This window comes from Lepidothrix coronata, unplaced genomic scaffold, assembly GCF_001604755.1.
Source record: "Lepidothrix coronata isolate B3197 unplaced genomic scaffold, Lepidothrix_coronata-1.0 Scaffold5, whole genome shotgun sequence".
Taxonomy (NCBI): domain Eukaryota; kingdom Metazoa; phylum Chordata; class Aves; order Passeriformes; family Pipridae; genus Lepidothrix; species Lepidothrix coronata.
The window spans coordinates 11,156,826-11,170,630 of record NW_016690185.1 but is presented as its reverse complement, the minus strand read 5'-3'; the positions used below and the strand labels follow the sequence as shown (position 1 = coordinate 11,170,630).

At 40.3% G+C, this 13,805-nt stretch overlaps 1 protein-coding gene across 2 annotated transcripts in view; it reads right to left on the bottom strand.

Annotated features, from left to right (window-relative positions):
• The window catches only part of TMEM200A (transmembrane protein 200A), a 52,141-nt gene extending 38,780 nt beyond the window's left edge, over positions 1 to 13,361 (bottom strand). Inside the window, exons 1-2 of one of the 2 annotated variants that reach the window (XR_001876820.1) lie at positions 13,163 to 13,361; positions 2,876 to 3,078 (exon numbers count right to left, since the gene is read on the bottom strand). The gene's annotated coding sequence lies outside the window, so the exon portion shown is untranslated. Of the gene's footprint in view, positions 1 to 2,875; positions 3,079 to 13,162 lie in introns of those variants that run through there. The other variant, XM_017827337.1, reaches the window with a different exon arrangement.
• Positions 13,362 to 13,805: the final 444 nt, after the last annotated feature.

Below are 13,805 nucleotides of genomic sequence, written 5' to 3'. Positions count from 1 at the left end.
GTGTTTCCCATTCACAGCAAGTGGGGTTGCAAAACCTGCAGCAAGTGGGGTTGCAAAACCTGCAGCAAGAAAGTAAATTCTCGACACATTTATTAACCTTTGCTACAACTCCAGTCTTACTATTTAAGCACACTGGGACAAAAAGGTTACTGAAATTTGACTCCTATTTTTGAAGTGAGGGATATGGGGTTTCATGAATGGTCTTTGTTTTTTTTTCAGAATGAATATCTGACCTCCTGAAATTTACTGGCCTCAGAAAGTATTTCGTACCTGTGCTAAGGCATTTCTAAAAGTTCTGTAAAAAGTGTTTCTCCTGAACTGCAAGAGACATCTTCCGCGTTATGATTCCATTAAGAGTTTGAATATCAATAATAAAAAAAAATCATCTCAATATCTTGATTAACTTAATGAACCTATCATATGCTCTCATAATATTCTATATAATATAACATAATATTAAAATAATAAATAATAAAAGAAATTAGATGGAAAAAATCTCTCCACTTCCATTCTACTCAGGTATGTTAGACATATCACTTAGAAATTTAGAAGACAAATATTTTAAAATCCAGCTGATAGAAGCATATATTCAGGGACATTAAAACAACAACAACAACCAAAATAAACTAGAGTGTCTTCTTTGCAGAAAGCACATTCTGGAAGGCTATGGGGGTTTCCAGGATGGCAGCTTATTAGCTGAAACTGATTGTCATGGCTTTGAACTAAAACCCTTTAGCTGCTGAGAGCTGTTTTGGCTCGTTTGTGTAATAAAGGCATGATTTACAGAAAACATCTTTGACATTTTTGGGCCATGTAAGAACCAGCACTTAGGCCCATGACTACCTAACATATCAAATGAAATCTAACCTTGTTGAAATACACAGGAATTCTGCCTTTGATTTCACATAGTCAGGCTTTCATGACACTACCAGTGCAACAGTAAGCAAACAAGAATAATTCAATCTTTCTACTGCATTCCTGAGCTCACAGCAGGAAAAGACAATTTTTGACTTGCATCTAAACCTCCACCAGTTTTGTGACATATATTAAAACTTCCATTAAAATTGAGAATTTATACTCATGTAAAATGTGAGTAAACAATAGCAGAGAATCCAAATTCTTCTCTCTCTGCTGACTTGTTTAATTTATACAACTCTAAAAATTAACTTTTTAGAAGTCATTCAGTGGTCCAGTATGCAGTTCCTGGCTGTCTGCACCCTAGATATAAGCAAATCTAAATACCATTTGATTCCTGAAGCATTAGCTGCTCTGATGTAGGAAAAAAGCAAAAAGGGAAAAGTGAGGCAAAGGAGAAGATGGATCTCCTACACTACAAAGAGAGAAGAGAGCATTGCATGAACACAAAAAGCTGAGGGATTTAAAGGACTATTTCACAGAGAGATGGAGTAAGTCAACAATTATTAAATGTCTCGTATAACATCATGACCACGGGATTCTTACATGTTATACTACACGCTGGTATCTTGTCTGTATCTATACAATACATGGGTGGCTTGGGTTCATATCATAAAGTAGGGCTGTGGCATTAAGGTGCTTCTTGAAGCGCACAACAAAACCAGTGCATAAAAGCCTCCATATGAAGCAAAGCCACTACTTGATTTTTTTTTTTTTACAAAAACAGGGGCAATAGTTCCATAAACTCCCCACTCTCCTCCCAACATTTATATATACTATATGTGTGTGTTTGTGTGTGTGTGTATGTAATACGTACACTCATATATGGAAAAGGCAGGTTTGCTTCAGAAAAACAGAAATTACTGTCATAACAGCCAGAGAAGCCATAGTAGATTCAGATAATAATGCAACACTAGCATGGCTACATAGCCATGCTTTTTTCATGCTCCTTCTTCAAGAGCTATCCAGACAGACTGTGGAGAGTTGCTGCGCTATAAATATGCAGTCTGTCTCTGTAAAAACAAACAAAACCCATACCGAGAATGAGCAATAAAAAAGTTTTACAATAAAGTATCCTGAAAACTAAAAAACAAGCCAAATATAAAATTATTAACACAAGTCATTCATCAACTTCAGTTTTATCATTCTCACAAAACCATAACATGAAGTTGTATAATCTTTTGGGGTTTGAAATCCAGGATGGTTTCTCTGGCTGTTTTTCAGATTTCTGCTGTGGCTCATATTTTCTAGTTTTACAGTTTGATCATGATGACTGATAATCATTCTGAAAAATCTGTTTAAAGCAAGTTGTGCTCAGCAACAGTCATCCTCTAGCTTTTGCACACAATAAGCTTGTTTAATCACAGCCACATGATTTTACATGTGATGTACGTGAAAGTGATTTTAAATGCTTTTCCAACCATTTCTATTGTTTTGACCAAATCTCAACCTCATCACATCTAAAACAGTAAGAAATGTATAAAGTAGGATCTGTAGACATTTTCTGTATCATCCGTCTCGTTGTTTCTGTCTGAGACAGTAATTTCCTATCAAGACAGGATTTTAGGCACAGAAATTGTAGAAACCTGCCCTGCACTTTAACTTCAAGGTCCGTGCTCAAACTCTCAGCGTTCGAAAACAAACTGCTTCAAGATCTTGATAAAAAATCTTGAGAACCTGAACTTTAGGCTTATGTTAGCAACCTCTGCAAATACCTGTCCACTCTCTGTCTACCTTTCATATTGTGAACCAGCCTATGTGGGCTGGAGCTTGGCTAGAACATACGCCCAGGACACACTACCCACAGCACATCACTCAGTACATCACAGCCTAAAAGACACAAATATGGTCAAAAAGCAGACAAGAAGCAGTACAAACATGCATATGACCATGCTAAGGACAATCTTTTAGAGCAATGCAGTTGTTGCCACAGAAGATTTTAATTTGAGTCTTGGCAAAGAGTTCAAAAGGCACAAACCTCTGGAGAATAGCTGACACAACAGCAGATCAGACCCCTTTTTCAGGGCCCTTTTACTTCTCTATGTCAGAGCCTCTGCTGCCACTGCTGAAGACCTGAGTGTTATCCCTACCGTGTTCTTTCTCTTCTAAATTGTTAAGCTTGACAAATGCCAACACCTGGCCTCATCATTCCTTGTGGATTTACTGAAAGACAAGAAGGAAAACAGCATTATAATATTAATGCCACATGTACTTCTAGTCACACTACCTAAGACCCACTTCTTCCAGTTACTCAGATAAGAGCCTCCCTACAACTTAACTAAGAGATTATTTGCAAAAATATAGTCTTGCCTCTATAGAATAATTGATGTTTGTGATTGTTGCTGTACTACTGACCTATCTTTCTATCTACATTCTCCTTTCATAATATCATTATATTCACAGTCTGGCAATTGTCAAGGAGTAAGCTGTCATAACCTACAGTTTTTTACAGAAGTATAATAAACCATGTCAGAGTTTGTATGAGTTTTCTGTGCAACACAGAGCTACTGAATGTGTGTAACTGAATCAAATCCAGGTGATTAGGCACAACGAGACTATTAATATAAGCAACAGAAGAATCCACATAATAAACATTACCCAAATCTCCAAGCATCAGGTCTAACCTGAGAAGCCACAAGCCTCTGAGTCCTGTGAGAGTTTCAGCCACATACTTTTGGAAATATGAGTATTCCCAGGCACAGTCTCACTGTTGAGGGGCAACATCCTCAACTAATGCAGAGCGCATGACTCATCAGAAAAATCTTCCAATCCAAATTTCCATAACATCACCACCCTCTCCAAGGGCTATCTCTTTTCCAGACTAGTTTAACAGGCCTCTCTCACTTCCCCCATCTAAATTCATAGTCTGCTGTAGCAGACCTTCCTTTCCTTCCTTTTTCTTCCCCATTTTCACAGCAGGCTTCTTCAAATGTAAAATGAGAATAAATACATTAGGAAAGAAAGCTCAGAACTGAATTCTGAAGTCCACCTCTTCAGTCACAGGGCTTAACAAAAGCATATTTAACCTGACAGTGATAATGATATTGGCTTCTTAAGCAGTTTTAAGCAATGTGTTGCGCCTATTTCCAAAGCACTCAATATTCTGGGCTGAAAATTACCTCCTAAGTGCAAACCTGAAAACCACAGATGACAAGGCTTATTCAAAGTGAAATCATGTCTAGTAACAATTAGAATATTCTGTGTAAGAGATAAAGAGTTTTCCCTGAGACTAGGTCCGAACTCTGGAAAGAAGGACTGCAGAAACTAAGGATCACACAGACCATTTTTTGCTCCAGGTTCTCCCTTTGGACTTTGCCTTCCTTAATACAGGGAAAATACCTAGTAATGTGCACACTGACAAAAATGGTTGTAAAAGCAAAGATTTGATACTCTGAAAATTCTTCAGAGAGAGTAGGATAAACCAGAACTGTCACATGTCATGAGGTCACAGAATCATTTAGATTGGAAAGCACCTCCAAGATCATGAGTCCAACCATTATCTTAGCACTGCCAAGTCCACCACTAAACCATGCCCCTGTGTGCCACATCTACATGTCTTTTAAAAACCTCCAGGGATGGTGACTCAGCCACTTCCCTTAGCAGCCTGTTACAACCCTTTTGGTGGAGAACTTTTTCCTAATATATAATAACACACTTGTATGCTATAAAGGTAGCACAAGAAAACATTAACAGAAAGCTATACTACTTCATCTCGGCCCAGCCTCTCATAGTCTAATTCCAACTTTACCTCTTTTACAGGAATTATATAATGTATATAATGCCATCTAGTTATAACCTCTAAATTCCAAAGGGAAAAACCAAGCAAACAAACACAATCTAACTGAATTAAAAAATTCACAAGATTAAGAACTAAAATTAAAAATAATTACAGTCTCACCTATAACCTATTTTCATTACTATGTCAACTGTACAGTCAGTTGACAATAAAAAAATTACAAACTGCCATTCTGCAAAACACAACATTGCTAGTCCTTTACCAATAAATGCTTCTGTGTGTAATTTAATTGGTATGCACATTGGTTGCAAGCTTGGATTGGAAAACAGTGACTTGTGTCTTTCTAATATAATAAAATCCATTGAACTGTGTTCCAGCAAAGTATGCAGGACTTTGCAGATATTCCACCATGGGCACCAATTGAGGCCATGTCCTCAGAGAATAAAATTGAATTAGTAGAAGAATGGCAATAAATTCAGAATAGGCGTCTGCAAAGTAATTTGAGAAGAAATGTCTTCCTGGCAAAGAGCAAAGCAAATACTTTGTAGGGGTCATAAGAAGAGTGTGGGGAAAGAACTTTGGTACTGAATTAATGCAAAGTGATTCTACTATTCTAGAGTCTATAAATTGTATTAATAGGCAAGTCAGTACTTCCCAAGAAGAGTCTGTTAGGCCTCTTGATGTTTATTATTAATATTTGTTGGCCATTTTTGTACTAGGCTATTATTACCAGGCCAATAATTGTGACATGAGGGAACTGCCAGCTAGAGGTTTATTTTGCGTGCAAGTTTTCTGCTTGTTTGGTAATCTCTTGTAATCCATTTGGGAGTATGGTCACAGAATCAGTCAGATTGGAAGGGACCACAGTGGTCATCTGGTCCAACCTCCCTATTCAAGCAGGGTCATCCTAGAGCGCATGGTACAGGATTGCGTCCAGATAGTTCTTGAATATCTCCAGTGAGGGAGACTCCACAACCTCTCTGGGCAATCTGTTCCAGTGCACAGTCACCCACACAGTAAAGAAGTTCTTCCTCATGTTCAGGTGGAACTTTCTGTGCATCAGTTTCTGCCTATTGCCTCTTGTCCTAGTGGTTAGCACCACCGAGAAGAGCCTGGTTCCATTTTCTTGGCACGATTTATACACATTAATGAGGTCCCCTCTCAGTCATCTCTTCTTGAGACTGAACAGGCCCACCTCACTCAGCCTTTCCTCATAAGCGAGATGCTCCAGTCCCCCAGTCATCCTCACTGCCCGCTGCTGGGTCTACTCCAGGATCTCCATGTCTCTCTTGTCCTCAGCAGCCCAGAACTGGACACTGTATTCTACATGTGGCCTTACTAGGGCTGAGTAGAGGGGCAGGATCACCTCCTTCAACCTGCTGGCAACGCTCTTCCTAATGCACACCAGGATTCCACTGGTCTTCTTGGCCAAAAGGTGGCCACTTTCTTGGTGTCCCAGTGTGTTCCACCAACTCCACATATTTTGTGTATCCAAACACAGTGTTCCAAATTCCAGTTTCCATAATACTGAAGTTACAATTGTGATAACAAACTGACATCAGATTTCTTCTAATGTAATTAGAATAGACAATGGTCGCCAAATATAGCTTTTAATATACTAGTTCTATTTCAAATCTGTGTATATTAGGATCACTGTAATAAGATTGTTTGGGGTGAGAAGGAAAAACATTCTAACAAGTCACGAATCTCATGCTTAGTACTGGTTGGTGTGCCTGGGCACAGGCCCAGGGAGTGGGATTCCACCATGTCTCTTTCATGCTACAAAAAGGATGCCAGGGACATTTGTGATCGAGGTCAGCTAGCACCCTCTCAGGAATTTAGCTGGTTCAGTCCAGAAGCTCATTCCAACCAGTCACTTCGGATTTGACCATCTCAAAGACTAACACCCACATAGAGCCAGACCACTCTGGCTGAACTCATGGCCAAAAGACAGGTCTTAGCCTCATTAGTTTTCTACCACAGATAATAGCAAAAATATATCAGAAAGAAAAATCTGTGTGTGGGAGCTAAGTACTCCTGATAAATACCACTTAATTATCCACTATTTGAAGGAAGTCCCTGTTTGCTTATTGTGCTCACTAGTCTTCTGTGAGACAATGACAAATTACACTGATCTGCACGGTGATAACTTCTGGGTTCAGAATATTAGTCTGTTTGCAAATGGAAACAACAGTTTACCTAACTTTCAAGTACTTCAAAATGCAGTTTCTATCTCTCTAAGCAAACTGTACTTCATAACTCACTTTCCTTTCATATGTCTGTTTGAACTGATCTACTTACAGTGTATCTTCTGTAAGAAGTGTTTAACATCATTTTTGCAGAGCATCACACTTTGGTACACAACAAAGACAAATCATTTAAAATGCATCTCAGGGAAACAAGAATTAATTTCTTTATTTTCCAGAGTCAAAAGATGTGAATGCTGCAAAAAGGAAATACCACCATATCTTTTGGTCTTACTATTCTCTTCATTATTTGAGTTTATTTCCACTTACCACACTGAATCTTGAACATCATTCATCTTTAGAAATGCAACTTATTATATTTCATCTTTTTTCTGCCTTCATTTTTTCTGTCTTCGGTATTTCCCTATTGTCTTTTGCTCTTTTTTCCACTTTCCCTTCACTTCTGCTTTCCTCCTTGTTCTTTTTTGTGTGTTATCTGTCATTTAACTTCTTCCTACAAAAATATACTCATACCTCAGGTGAAACAAGCCAACTGTTAAATACACAATAATTTATAGCAAGAAGTACACATCTGCCAAGTCTCAGATACTGTATCAGGTTTATTCAGTCGACCTCCAACAACCCTACCATGACATCCATATTTCTAGAAAGTAGAGTTCCACAGTGCATCTCTTTTCTGAGTCCAGCAGGCTGTCTCATACCTTACACACCAAGTTTGTCTAGCTCAAGATCACATAAAAGACAGAAGCTAGAGCAGCTGTTCTGTACACTGTGTGGTCCAAGAAACACTTCCTTGGGAAAGCTTGTTCGCTGCAGTAAAATGCTGTCCCAATATAAGAGGCTGCTTTCATCCCTCATCATGAAGGAATATGTTAATTGTACATCTCATTACAATGTCAATATATGCCAAATTTCATATCTGAGTAAGAGAAAGAGATCGTGCCTGTGCAGAGAGAGGATTTAAAAATATGGGATCAAGTTGATTGCTAGGTTAGAATACACTTCCTCGACAATCCTGCCGACTTGTATAAGGAAAGACAAGCACTACCAATACAGTGTAATTCTTGATTAAGTGTTTTCCAGTATGCACGAAGATGGTTTAATATCCTAACAACTCTTTATATCTATTCATTTATCTGTAGTTTCTCAGGCACCTAATCCTAACAAACGATAAGTGGAAGATTTTTAATAATGGCAAACAAAAATTGAGTAACTAGAATGTTTTTTAATCGCAACATACTTTTTTGTATATTTCCTCTGTATTTCAATATGCAGTATGCCTTTGTTACTTTGAATTACACAAAGGAGAGAAAAAACTCCAGTGCATTGAGAAGCAATTTTACACATGCAACTACATGGCTGGACAAGTAATAGCACTTTTTTTTCATTTAATACATAGCAAACTGAAAGTGATAAAATTCATTAGATACAAACTTGTTTTTCAACAAAGTGATTACAGATAGGCAGAGCAACTTATTCAGACACATTCAGATGGAGAAGGTGAAAAAATATTATATTACTGTTACCACTATCACACAAACTTTGATATAATAAGCGACATTTTTAACAGCCTTCTATTTCATATGCTTTGATGGTGGTTTAAATTGACAAAAATTAAAATTACTTTTGGAATTCCACCTTTTATTGGAAAAAAGTAGTGTGACTACTATTGAAAAGCTCTAAAGACCTTGTTTTGATTTCACACCCACTCTTCCAGCTAATGCTACAGATTCACAGGTATCAAAGCACAAACCTCTACTACTTAGAGTTAAAGAATTAAGTGCCACTAACCACTTGCCAGAACTCACAGGCTATTAGTGCCCAACTGCATCAACTCTTTGGTGAAAGTGTTGTTCCTCACAGCCAGAGTGAATACAGAAGTATGCAGTTTCAATAGATTCAAATTTTAGCACTTTTTAGTGATGGGTTTTAAAACCATAGCGCTGAGATGCTCAGTCCAACTGTATTTGTGAAACAGCAACTAGAAAAAACAAATTAATATAAAAAGTGATTTTTCCTCTTTCATTCTAGTTGTCTTTAAACTAGTTTCTATGAAAAGTAACCCACACTATATTTTACATCTCTTGCGATTTTTAAAATTTATTATTGTATCTAAATGTATCTGTATGTATCTAAGGCATATTTCACTGAAGTGACAAAATCCTAGTTTCTCTGATTCAGTTAAGAGTTTCACCACTGAGCTTAGTGATGAAAAATTAAAAGACAATGCGGAGAAACATCTCCTTTGTTTCTGCTTATTTTAATTGGACAAAAATAGTCATATTTCCAACAAAAGGAACAATTGACTAAAATTCCAGTGGTATATAAATATTAACAAGATGTTGATATAAACAGACACAAAAGAGTAGAGTGACAACCATTTACAGTTCTCATAAAACTTTTCAGAGCCTTTATACAGAAAAAGGTAGCATATTGCTTTATTTTTTACCAGTCTGTTTTGCGTGAAAATCTCTGCTATATCATTACATCCCATTTGCAATGCTCCTCAGATGCCCAGTTTGGATTAGGCGGCCCTTCACCTCCCTGTCACCCATTTTTAGGTACTAAAACACAGAGAAAAAAGAACAACTATTTTCCTCAGCTAGAAAAAGAGATTAATAGAGGAAATGACTGAAGAAAAACATCCTTCTTTATCAGGTCTTCTGGACATAGAACTATTTTCAAAAAACATCAAGTGCTCTTCAAAATATTTGTCAGCAAAAGACCAAAATAAGAAAATTGAATGATACCAACAGGTTCTGCTACTGCTGCAGATAAAAGACTTCAAGTAGCTCTGTACTACAGGTTATCCATCTCATTTGGCTAGCTGTGCAAAAAAGAGAAAATCTGAATTTTTAAGAAAAGGCATCCAGGCAAAATTATGAAGTTTAAAATCACTGATCCTTAAGAAAGTTTGGGAAGGAAAATGTAATTTAATTTATACTAAAAGACCAGTATAATGTGAGTATTTCAGTACTTAGTTCTGTCATCAGGTCACTTAAGACGCTTCTGGGGAGATTCACCTATCTGAAAAACAGTTACATATATACACACCTGGTAGCGAATTATCTTATGTGGAAATGGTTAATGATGGAAGAGGGTAACAACATCTTGCTCTACAGTTAGACTGAAGCCCCAGCATGGACATTGAGAACAGTGCTTATTCTCATGCACTCCACAAATGATGGACACTCAGGAGCTAGTAAAACTAGTGGAAAGAATAACAGCTGTGTAAAACATCTGTCCAGTAGTTTAATTCACTGACATTGCCAGCATTTCACCTTTCCACGTGATCCACAGTCCACTTAACCCACACAATCTCTGGGTAATTAGGTTCTTATGCATTATCCAGTAAAGAAGAAAAACAGAAACTTTTTCCTTACAGTATTTTTATTATAAAACTGAAGTACTAGCTAACACTAAAGCACTAACTCAAGCACTGTCTGCAATTTCCATTTACTTCTAGTGGGCTTGGAGAGAACACAAGTCTGTGTTTTAAAATATATAAACTTTTCTAAGAAGATTTTTAACTTTTAAGCTATTCATTAGTATCTTTGGGTTACTCAAAGACAATCTCCAGTTAGCAGCACAGGAAGTAATACAGAGATTCTGCTGATAAATGGGCATTGACAGTGGACCTCCCTAAGTCCTGATAGTAAGGGATTTCTTCCCATATTCATCATACTGCAGCATCAGAATTCTTAACAAGGTTTCAGAGAACAGAATGAAGTTTTCTTAAAGGCCTGAAACACCTTAAGGTGTTTAAACTGGCATGAGACACCTACGTTTTCACAAGTTAATCATACTTTTAGTCTGTAATGCTGCACATTAGAAAATGATTTGCCCCTTTGTTCCAGTATCATGAGGTCAAACATAGATTAAAAGTAACTGATCTGTTTAAAAAGCATAATGGCACCAAATCAAATGAAGGCATCATCACTAGCCAGGACACAAAGTTCCTCTTTTGATACATTCTCTACCACTATCACAGACAAGATCGACAGGAATCTTCTGTTTAACAAAAAAAAAAAAAAAAAAAAAAAAAAAAAAAGAAAACTATCATGACAACAACCTTTACATTTCATATTTTTTATATCATAACTTTGTCTGGTTTCAGTAATTTTAATGGAAGTTTTACTGATTTGCAGCATTTCAGATTTCTGGCTCCTAAAATATACTGAACGAAGCACAAGAAGTAGCAGTCGCCTTCAGCTGTTCCACTGATGTAATTTACTCCTTAACCAATTTTCACTTTTCATTTTCCCCTTCTGAGAGGTATGAGTCAAGAGAGAATATACAACCCATGAGACATGGCTGAGGCGAGCACCTGCGCACAGCACAGGTATTTTTTTTTTGTATGGCCAGAATTCAAGGAAATGGAAGCAGAGCACACTGAAAGACAGCTTGGTCCAGGAAAGGTTCAGCAGTGCAGTTAAGGCAGTGAACAGTTTCACTGAAGTTACCAGGACCTATTGCCATGTGTAATGAACTTGCACCATAGGTGATCATTAGGGATGGAAGTTGCAACTACTTACCTGCTTAAGAATAAGCATACATTTCAGTCTTTGTCAGAGCAGAGCTTGCTTAGCCCATACTTCACAGAATTAGATTCAAACAGCCCACCTTTTATAATCTGATTATGGAGCTTCCATAAAAATGAAGCTCTGTTCCAATTCCAGCAAGACTGTATTGGGCAAAACCATTTCTGTACATAGAATAAAATAATTATAGTATGTTGAACTCTTCCATCAGTAGTCCTTTTCCAACTTTCATTTGAATCATTGTGGCAAGCCAACAAAGGAGCAACAAATAAAACATGTTTCTATGCCAAAAAATATAAATTATATATGCTTTTATTTTCCAAATTACTATTTAAGTACCACATATCTTTTTCCATGAGGGCGTTTTTCTGTTCTCAGGACAAAAATCTAATTGTAACTCGTGTTTTGAATTACTAAAAATTATCTTACAATTATCTTCTAACAAGTATTTAGCTAGAAGTACATTTCCTGGCAACACAAGAAGTACACTAAATTGTGCCAAACTTGAAAGACCCTTTGGCTTCATTATCAAGGAATTTAAGTTACGTTTAATAGAAATATAATTTTCTGGTTTAAATGTTGGGGTTTTGTTCCCCCCACTTTCTACAAAGCAGCACCAAAATAACTAAAAGAAAGAAAATGCACTGTTTCTTCCTATCTGGACACTTGGTTTCCATCACATGGATTGGAAGCACCAAAGGAAAGCACAAAGAAAAAGAACAGAATAGTTGCTAGTGCACTGATCTAGCATCAGGATAAGCCAGAAAAGACAAAATCTTTGCTGACAGAATTTTATTAACAATATAGTCCTCATGTCCTAAAAGCATTATGAACTGCAAATCCGCTACATCGCTACAGGTTATTTTGTAGTTCATGTTATACAGAATGCTACATTAAAGGAATACTTTTGCCTGGATACTTTTGCCTTTGAACAGTAAAACCCTTTCTATTTTTCATAACCACTGCATTCAATAAGACTATTAAGTGCCAAGTAAATACAGCTACTGCACTTCCAGATCTGCAGAACAGCTGCACACGTATTGAATTCAAGCGCAAATCCTAACAATGGTTATGTTAATAGGATATGAGGAGTATCTGTCATGCACTCGAGCTGTTTGCAGTACTTTTGTTTCAAAGTCTGTCTCACTAGTAAGCTTATGTCTAGCCGGTGAGCGATTTATTTAGCAGTGAGTTATGTTCGCACGCAAGGGAATAGGGCAATCCCTTTTGTCGTCCCCATCTGTCTCTCATCCTTCCAGATAACCAGCACACCACCATTTTTCCCGCAAACAAAGGTTAAGGAAAGCCCAACTCGGGTGAAAATAAAGGCAAAGGGGCAACTCTCGCCAGCGCAGGAGCAGCGCGGGGGGCGCAGCCCGGGGGCAGCCCCTCGGCGGGGTCGGGCCAGGCTCCCGACCGGCGGGGCAGGCGGTGGCAGCACCTAAAGTATTCCGGAGCCGAGCGCAGACAAAAGAGGGTGTGTAGCAGCTGCGCGGAGCTCGGCAGCCGCCGGCACGCCAGCCCGCTCCGCTCGGGAGGCAGAAAGTCCATTCCCGGCAGGGAAAAAGCGACCCACCCGTGCCCGCTCTCTCCCTGCCCCTCACTGCCGAGGGCAGGGCGCGTCTCCTTGTCCCCCCCCGGCAGGAACGGGCAGGGCGCTGCCCCTCTGCCCCCGAGGAGGGGTCACGGCTGCGGGCGGGTTGAAGTTTGGGGGCGAAGGACAGACCCCCGCCACACGCACCCCACCCCGCCCCGCCGCTTACCTGTGGGGAGCTGCGCGGTGCCCGCAGCCCTCCTGGCACAGCGACGTGCGGGGCTGCGCCGCGCCCGCCAGACACGGGGCTCCTCCGTGAGGTGACGGCTGGCTCAGGGAGTGACAGGGCGGCGGCTCCCCTCGCCCTTCCCCGGCACGGTGCTCGGCGAGAGGCGGACGGGGGAAGGCATGGCGAGCAGGCAGAGAGCGGGTCTGGGGCGCTCACTGCCGGCGGGAGGAGAACGCCCGCCGATCGGGGGCTGCGCGCCCCCCCGCCGCCGCCACCGCACGACCAGCCGGAGGCGGCCACCCCCTGCTCGCCCCGCGGCGACGGGCGGGTGCCATAGCAGCGCTCCGCGGGAGCTGCGGGGGGGAACGGCCGCCAGGCAGCCGCCGAGGGGGGCGTGGGCGGGCGGCGGCTCCGCGGCGCAAAAGTTTCCCGGCTCCTCAGCGAGGTGCCCGGGAGCCGCTCGTCCTCGGTGCCGCCGCGGGGGAAATGTGGGGGGACGGACCCCGCTCCCGCCCCGCCGGCCAGACCGCTCCGCTCAGCGCCGCCGGGGCTCGGCCCCCGCCGCCTGCCCGCGGCAAAGTTCCACTCCGCAACCTCCCGGCTGCGGCCTCATCTCCATGGAAACGACCCCCCCCCGTTTCCC